The following is a 10000-nucleotide window of genomic DNA, read 5'->3' on the forward strand; positions in this document are numbered from 1 at the left end:
TTGGGCTGCAACTCCCACGTTCACTTCGTATGTACACAAGTGGGCCTTTACGTGTATGACCGTTTTTACCCCGCCATATAGGCAGCCATACTCCGTTTTCGGGGGTTCTCAGATTGTTCAATACATACGAGGTTGTTAGCATGCTGGAGGAAGATGGCACTTTCCAGTGTGCTGATATCTCCACAGAGTCACGGACAGTTGATGAGCTGAATGATAAGCCTAGTGGTGATGAGCATAGTGGTAATGTCACTGACGGAGGGACAGCGGAAACCCTCATTGGTCGTCAGTGTGTAGCAGGAGCTTTAGCGATCCGGTTAGCAGACATCAGCTCAGAGGACTGCCCTCTGCAAAACAACCAAAGCCGGAACTCCAGAAAACAATGAAGGGAGGGGGAGGGGGAAGAGAGGGGGAGGGGGTGCATCCGACCACCCCCCCACTGATGTCACATCTGGCAGACGGTCGCCATAGCCGAATGGTTAAAGCGTTGGACTTTCGATCTGAGGGTCCCGGGTTCGAATCACGGTGACGGCGCCTGGTGGGTAAAGGGTGGAGATTTTTACGATCTCCCAGGTCAACATATGTGCAGACCTGCCAGTGCCTGAACCCCCTTCGTGTGTATACGCAAACATAAGATCAAATACGCATGTTAAAGATCCTGTAATCCATGTCAGCGTTCGGTGGGTTATGGAAACAAGAACATACCCGGCATGCACACCCCCGAAAGCGGAGTATGGCTGCCTACATGGCGGGGTAAAAACGGTCATACACGTAAAAAGCCCACTTGCGTATATACGAGTGAACGTGGGAGTTGAAGCCCGCGAACGCAGAAGAAGAAGAAGAAGTTACATCTGGCACTGCTATTGTTTTTACTCACTCTCAGCTCTCTCCACAATGCTGTCAACTGTTGTTTTCACTAACTCTCAACTCTCTCCACAATGCTGTCAACTGTTGTTTTCACTAACTCTCAACTCTCTCCACAATGCTCTCAACTGCTGTTTTCACTAACTCTCAACTCTCTCCACAATGCTGTCAACTGTTGTTTTCACTAACTCTCAACTCTCTCCACAATGCTCTCAACTGCTGTGTTCACTAACTCTCAACTCTCTCCACAATGCTCTCAACTGCTGTGTTCACTAACTCTCAACTCTCTCCACAATGCTGTCAACTGTTGTTTTCACTAACTCTCAACTCTCTCCACAATGCTCTCAACTGCTGTTTTCACTAACTCTCAACTCTCTCCACAATGCTCTCAACTGCTGTGTTCACTAACTCTCAACTCTCTCCACAATGCTCTCAACTGCTGTGTTCACTAACTCTCAACTCTCTCCACAATGCTGTCAACTGCTGTGTTCACTAACTCTCAACTCTCTCCACAATGCTCTCAACTGCTGTTTTCACTAACTCTCAACTCTCTCCACAATGCTCCCAACTGTTGTGGGGGGAGAAGAGCATGTGCCGAAGGGAATCACCAGGATCTGAATGACAGACGATGGGTTAGCTGCCTGAGTCCACTGACCGCGCGCGTCTTGAATACGAAGCGAAGTTAACTCCCTCAGTACAGCCAGTCCTCTCTTCTCCTCTACACAGACCCCTCGGGTGTCCAGTGGGTGTCTCAATGATCCAACCTTTAGCTTCCGTCGTCAGAATTGTGGTATTATTTGTCAACATTCACCTCTTCAGTGTAAGAGCCTTCCGCTTGTAATATTTTGATGGTGGTAATTGGGGAGAAACGCTGTTAACGTCGTCTCTTTCGCCGTTCGTATGGAGAGAGTTACCTTTACCTTAAAGATAAAGTGTACCCACGGGTCCCTATCATGTCATGGGTAACCTACCTTAAGGCAAAGTGAAGTTTGTCTTGAACACGGCCCCTGCCAGGTTGTCCCTTGGCCTGTACAACAGCCATGCGCTCTGGGTTTGTTGTTAAAAAAACAACAACAACAACAAATCAATACAAACGTCTGAAATGTAACACCGGAGACATGCCAGATGTTTCCATACTCCCAAAGCCAGTGACTGGTAACATGAATCCCTTGTACACCAGCTGCAGCGTGGTCTGGCCATATGGACGTGGATCTGTCACTTTGGCATAAACAACAACAGCAACAACAACACACACACACACACACACACACACACACACACACACACACACACACACAAAACTTGATGTCTGTGTTATTTTCATGTGGCAAGGTCCGCTTTGTTGACTGTTCAGAACTGATACTTATGAACAGAAAACACTTGTCTGTCGTTCTGTTAAAAAAAAAAAAAAATCAGTAAATCGATTCTTCGATTCTTTAACTGAATTTACTTTGTTTCTTTTAACTTATGAGAATAAACCCAATGATTTTTTTTTCTTCTTTTTTTGTGCTGCCCCATCATCTGCACCGTTTCGTTGGCATTACTCCCACGCCGCTCATTTACATTCCCCCATACACGGCCACACCCGGGTTCGTCCGTCACAGTTCCAGCGTCGGCAGTCCACAGGGAACCATCGATGTTAGGTCGCCAGGAGGTCACACACCAAAGGAGACCCTGCACTGCTGCTGAGTCACTTTGGTGGTGTTCAGTGGTACCTGTTCTGATTTAACGTACTAAGGACACCACATACTAAGCCCCCTACTAACGACAATAATGGCTTAGTCGCGGAGCCAGATTGAGTGAGCGTCCCTCCCAGAGTGGAGACCGCCACCATGTCCCTCAAACAACAGCCCCCCTTGAATCTGCCGACACTGAAGACATTGACAGGACTCACCCCAAGCACGGAAGTGGAGGGGTATCGAAACTGAGGTCATCATGAGAGCAGGGCATGAAAAGCCACGGACTGTTTTGTTTATATTGACGATGATGAAGGAGGAGGAGGATGACGATGACAATGTTGCTATGCAGGTCCACTTTGGTTTGGGACTGCATAACAAGGCTGTACTCTACGCTTCCTGTCATAATGATATCCCGGCGTTAACCAGGCCCGAGAGATACAGACACTTGCAGTGTTTGTCAGGTAATTGGAGTAACACACCCAAAGACGCATCCGTGAAATGGATGACACTCGACTGTGTGGTCCCAGTCTCCCCATTTTTAAGGCCGTAGCACACTCAACTCTGGGTAGGAGCCGGCCACGGGCCGAAAAACCCACCTCCGCTGGGATTCGAACCCACGTCCTCCCAGCCGTCAGTCCGACACTCTAACCACTTCGCCACGGCGGCTGGTCAATGATTTTTATTTATTTATTTTGACTCACTTGTGTAAACAAAGTGTGTGTGTGTGTGTGTGTGTGTGTGTGTGTGTGTGTGTGGTAAACTTTAATACTGTCATTTTCTCTGCAAATACTTTGTCAGTTGACATCAAATTTAGCATAAAAAAGGAAAAATTCAGTTCATTCCAGTCATCCTGTTTAAAACAATATTGCACCTCTGGGATGGGCACCAAAACAAAACAAAAAAACAAACAAACAAACAAATAAATAATAATAATAAAAAATAAATAAAAATAAAAATAAATAAAAAAGAAGCCAGACTATTTGTACAATCAGTTTACTGTAACATTTATATTTTTTATTCACTAAACTTGGCACTTTGATTTGTTTGTTGTTGTTTTTTTAACAGAAGGCATATTTCTTCATAGTTAAAAGTGTGGTAAAACCTCTAACCATTCCGTACTAGCGTCCCGTAGTCTATGGTTCATGGGACACACATATTCCACATCATAAAGATCTGATGGATCATCTTTTGCACTCAAAATCAACTATGGTTTTCTAATTACAACAAGCGACACATTCCAGGCACTTTTTTTTTTTAATCTTAAGTTTCGGCACAACTGGATTTAAATTAATTATGTTTTCAGGTGAAAAATGTATCAATGTATTGAGTCCATTCTAATACTACGGTGAACGTCTTTCATCGTTCTCTTGTTTTCCTCCAAAACAGTTTGGTTTATTTATCTTTTTTTTTTTTTTTTTTTAATGATAAGTAGTGAAAATAAAGAAAAGGGAGAGAAAGGAAAAATGAAAATAAACCGGGAAGAGAGAGAGAGGGGGGGGGGGAGATAGAGAGAGAGAGGGGGGGAGAGAGAGAGAGTGGGAGAGAGAGAAAGAGGAGGGGGAGAGAGAGATAGAGAGAGAGGGGGAGAGAGAGAGATAGAGAGAGGGGGGAGAGAGAGAGGGGGGAGAGAGAGAGGGGGAGAGAGAGATCATGATACGATGACATGTGGTGAGATCGTGATGAGATGATCAGTGTGGTGATGATCTGAGATGATGACATGTGTGTGAGTATGATGATGTGACTGTTTATTATGATGTAATGTGTTGTATGACTGAATGATGACATGTTGGATGATCATGATGATAACGATGACATGGGTGATGTCATGATAAGATATGTGATGATGAAATGATCAGATGATCATGATGATAAGATGATCATGTGTGTGATGATCATGATGATGATGATCAGTGTGTGATGACATGATGATAATGTCAGTGTTGATGACAGTGATGAAATGACATGTGTTGAGACTGTGATGATGATGATCATGTTGGATGATCATGATGATGATGACATGTGTGTGATGATCAGTGATGATAACGATGATCATGTGTGTGATGATCAGTGATGATGTCATGTTGATGACGTGATGATATGATCATGTTGAGATCATGATGATTGTATCATGTGTGTGATGATCAGTGATGAAATCATGTGTGTGATCGAGATCATGTTGATTTCAGTGAGATTGATCATGTGTGTGATGATCGTGATGATATGATGATCATGTGTGTGATGATCAGATGATGATGATCATTGTGTATGATCATGATGATGAATGACTGTGTGATCAGTGATGATGATGATCATGTGTGTGACTGTGAGATGCATGTGATGATATAGATGATGATCATGTGTGTATGATCAGTGATGATAACGATGATCATGTGGTGATGATCATGATGATGAGATCATGTGTGTGATCAGTGATGATAATGATCAGTGTGTGATGATCAGTGATGATAACATGATCATGTGTGTGATGATCAGTGATGATGATGATCATGTGTGTGATGATCAGTGATGATAATGATCATGTGTGTGATGATCAGTGATGATACATGATCATGTGTGTGTGATGATCAGTGATGATATGATGATCATGTGTGTGATGATCAGTGATGATGATGATTATGTGTGTGATGATCAGTGATGAATGATCATGTGTGTGATGACAGTGATGATAGATGATCATGTGTGTGATGATCAGTGATGATAATGATCATGTGTGTGATGATCAGAGTGATATGATGATCATGTGTGATGATCGTGATGATGAAGATCATGTGTGTGATCAGTGATGATAATGATCATGTGTGTGATGATCAGTGATGATAATGATCATGTGTGTGATGATCAGTGATGATGATGATCATTGTGTGATGATCATGATGATATGTCATGTGTGTGATGATCAGTGATGATAAGATGATCATGTGTGTGATGATCTGTGATGATGAATTGATCCATGTGTGTGATGATCATGAGAAGAGAGAAGTGGGAGAGAGAGATGAGATCGTGGAAGATGATCGAGTGAGATAATGACAGTGTGGGGGATGATGAGGGAGAAGATGAGATGATCATGTGTGTGATGATCAGTGATGATAACGATGATCATGTGTGTGATGATCAGTGATGATGATGATCATGTGTGTGATGATCAGTGATGATGATGATCATGTGTGTGATGATCAGTGATGATGATGATCATGTGTGTGATGATCAGTGATGATAATGATCATGTGTGTGATGATCAGTGATGATAACGATGATCATGTGTGTGATGATCAGTGATGATGAAGATCATGTGTGTGATCAGTGATGATAATGATCAGGTGTGTGATGATCAGTGATGATAACGATGATCATGTGTGTGATGATCAGTGATGATGATGATCATGTGTGTGATGATCAGTGATGATAATGGTCATGTGTGTGATGATCAGTGATGATAATGATGATCATGTGTGTGATGATCAGTGATGATGATGATGATCATGTGTGTGATGATCAGTGATGATGATGATCATGTGTGTGATGATCAGTGATGATAACGATGATCATGTGTGTGATGATCAGTGATGATGATGATCATGTGTGTGATGATCAGTGATGATGATGATCATGTGTGTGATGATCAGTGATGATAATGATGATCATGTGTGTGATGATCAGTGATGATGAAGATCATGTGTGTGATGATAACGATGATCATGTTTGTGATTATCAGTGATGATGATGATCATGTGTGTGATGATCTGTGATGATGATGATCATGTGTGTGATGATCAGTGATGATGATGATCATGTGTGTGATGATCAGTGATGATGATGATGATCATGTGTGTGATCAGTGATGATGATGATCATGTGTGTGATGATCTGTGATGATGATGATCATGTGTGTGATGATCAGTGATGATGATGATCATGTGTGTGATGATCAGTGATGATGATGATCATGTGTGTGATGATCAGTGATGATAACGATGATCATGTGTGTGATGATCAGTGATGATGAAGATCATGTGTGTGATCAGTGATGATAATGATCAGGTGTGTGATGATCAGTGATGATAACGATGATCATGTGTGTGATGATCAGTGATGATGATGATCATGTGTGTGATGATCAGTGATGATAATGGTCATGTGTGTGATGATCAGTGATGATAACGATGATCATGTGTGTGTGATGATCTGTGATGATGATGATGATCATGTGTGTGATGATCAGTGATGATGATGATCATGTGTGTGATGATCAGTGATGATGATCATGTGTGTGATGATCAGTGATGATAATGATGATCATGTGTGTGATGATCAGTGATGATGATGATCATGTGTGTGATGATCAGTGATGATAACGATGATCATGTGTGTGATGATCAGTGATGATGAAGATCATGTGTGTGATCAGTGATGATAATGATCAGGTGTGTGATGATCAGTGATGATAACGATGATCATGTGTGTGATGATCAGTGATGATGATGATCATGTGTGTGATGATCATTGATGATAATGGTCATGTGTGTGATGATCAGTGATGATAACGATGATCATGTGTGTGATGATCTGTGATGATGATGATGATCATGTGTGTGATGATCAGTGATGATGATGATCATGTGTGTGATGATCAGTGATGATGATGATCATGTGTGTGATGATCAGTGATGATAACGATGATCATGTGTGTGATGATCAGTGATGATGAAGATCATGTGTGTGATCAGTGATGATAATGATCAGGTGTGTGATGATCAGTGATGATAACGATGATCATGTGTGTGATGATCAGTGATGATGATGATCATGTGTGTGATGATCAGTGATGATAATGGTCATGTGTGTGATGATCAGTGATGATAACGATGATCATGTGTGTGTGATGATCTGTGATGATGATGATGATCATGTGTGTGATGATCAGTGATGATGATGATCATGTGTGTGATGATCAGTGATGATGATCATGTGTGTGATGATCAGTGATGATAATGATGATCATGTGTGTGATGATCAGTGATGATGATGATCATGTGTGTGATGATCAGTGATGATAACGATGATCATGTGTGTGATGATCAGTGATGATGAAGATCATGTGTGTGATCAGTGATGATAATGATCAGGTGTGTGATGATCAGTGATGATAATGATGATCATGTGTGTGATGATCAGTGATGATGATGATCATGTGTGTGATGATCAGTGATGATAACGATGATCATGTGTGTGATGATCAGTGATGATAATGATCATGTGTGTGATGATCAGTGATGATAACGATGATCATGTGTGTGATGATCAGTGATAACGATGATCATGTGTGTGATGATCAGTGATGATAATGATCATGTGTGTGATGATCAGTGATGATGATGATCATGTGTGTGATGATCAGTGATGATAATGATGATCATGTGTGTGATGATCAGTGATGATAATGATCATGTGTGTGATGATCAGTGATGATGATGATCATGTGTGTGATTATCAGTGATGATGATGATCATGTGTGTGATGATCAGTGATGATAATGATGATCATGTGTGTGATGATCAGTGATGATAATGATCATGTGTGTGATGATCAGTGATGATAATGAGTTTCAACTGAGGAGCGGGTTTAGGCGTACGGACTGATCCCTGTTTTCCGCTTTGACGCCTACTTTGAAACTGAGAGATAATGATGATGATGATGATGATGATGATGATGATGATATAAATAATAATAATAATAACTTGAAATAATAATAATAGCTTGTAATAATAATGATGATGATGATGACGATAAAAACACTACTACTACTACTAATAATAATAATAACTGAGAAGAAGAAGAAGAATACCGGCCGCCGCCACCACCAACAATAATGATGATGATGATGATGATAACAAGAACTTGATAATAACTTGTAACAATAATGATAATAATAATAATAATAAAAACAAGAAGAAGAAGAAGAATACCACCACCACCACCACCAACAATAATGATAATGATGATGATGATGATGATGATGATAGCCGGCTGCTACTAACACGTACGTAGCCTGCTGCGCTCACTCGGTGCTACTGTTTTTACTATTATCAACAAACATAAGAATATGATAATGATAAAATAATAAAAAAAAAAAAATAAATAATAATAATCAGTCATCATCATCATCATCAAATAGTAGTAATAACAGCCTTGTCCTAACACTGCACTGGATGATACTTTTTGTTCAGTTATAATTATTATTATCAACCTGACTGACACTGAAGCAAAACTAGTAGATGGATACCTCGATCTAAGTATACTCATGGAGGTCAGGTAAATTTCTGATGCCGTGTTCCCCCGCGGTGGCGTTTTGTCGGCATAATAATAATAATAATAATAATAATGATGCATGCGTGTTAATGACCGTCAGTGGTGCGAAAGCGCTTTGATTTGTCTCAGTACTGAGTATCCACAAGATTAAGCGCTATATAAATACTTAAAAATAATAATAATAACAATAATGAAGATAATATTAAACATATTCATGGCCGAGGTCAGGTAGTAAATTTCTGGTGCTGTGTTCTCCGACAGCGTTTTTTATTTAAATTTTTTTTTTTTTTTTTTTAGAAATAATAATAATGATAATAATAATCTCATGAGAAGAAAAAAGAAGACTGAGAAGAGCCTGTTAATTTTTTTTTTTATCTAGAAATAAAATAATAATAATGATAATAATAATAATGAGAAGAAGAAGAAGAGCTGTTAAACTCAACACTGCGCCGCTACTTTTGCCGCGTACTGATTTCTAAACAAAACTGAGAACACACAAAATCAATGGAAATCTCGATCGAAGCGCAGGGACTCAGTCATCAGGTCAATATCTGGTGCCGTGACTGATCTCCAACGTACGTTTTGTAATTATAATCATAATCATAATAATAATACTAAAAGCCATGCGGCCACCGGATGGCGTGATCGTGGCGCCATGCGCACCAAGTGACGCGTCATGCACCGCAGTGAGACCTTTTAGTTTTCGTCCTCTGCCATCAAACTTGAAAACCCGTTCCACAGGGCTAAGCCAGCAGACGGCGTGACTTGTGTTGCGTGTACTGGCTTGAGAGCTGTCCGTGCTCGCTGTGTGTGTGTGTGTGTGTGTGTGAGAGGGGGAGCCGAGAGTGTGCGTATGCGAGAGGGAGAGTGTGTGTGTATCAGATTGTGTGCGTGTGTGTGCAACGTGCTGCGCATGTGTGTCACTGAGTGACATAAAAGTGCAGGAGCGGCGAACACATGGCGGGGAGTTGGAGGAAACGAAGGCTTTCGGCTTTATATAGGCTCTTTAAGCCTTGAAGGCCGTGTCGGAGGGTGTGTGGTTGTTGTTTTTTTGACTTGCTATATATTATATAGCAGAGGAGGCGGTGCCTTGCCTGTTGTGTTGTGTTGGCGGTGATGTCTGAACTGACGCT

General features: G+C 41.1%; 1 protein-coding gene across 1 annotated transcript in view; it reads left to right on the forward strand.

Moving 5' to 3' along the window:
• The first annotated feature begins 9737 nt into the window (after window positions 1-9737).
• LOC143300994 (transmembrane protein 53-B-like) overlaps window positions 9738-10000 on the forward strand; it is a 57318-nt gene continuing 57055 nt past the window's right edge. Inside the window, exon 1 of the mRNA XM_076614970.1 lies at window positions 9738-10000. This exon is cut by the window's right edge and continues 640 nt beyond it. The gene's annotated coding sequence lies outside the window, so the exon portion shown is untranslated.

The sequence above is a fragment of the Babylonia areolata genome, chromosome 27, assembly GCF_041734735.1.
Source record: "Babylonia areolata isolate BAREFJ2019XMU chromosome 27, ASM4173473v1, whole genome shotgun sequence".
In the NCBI taxonomy this organism is placed as follows: Eukaryota; Metazoa; Mollusca; class Gastropoda; order Neogastropoda; family Buccinidae; genus Babylonia; species Babylonia areolata.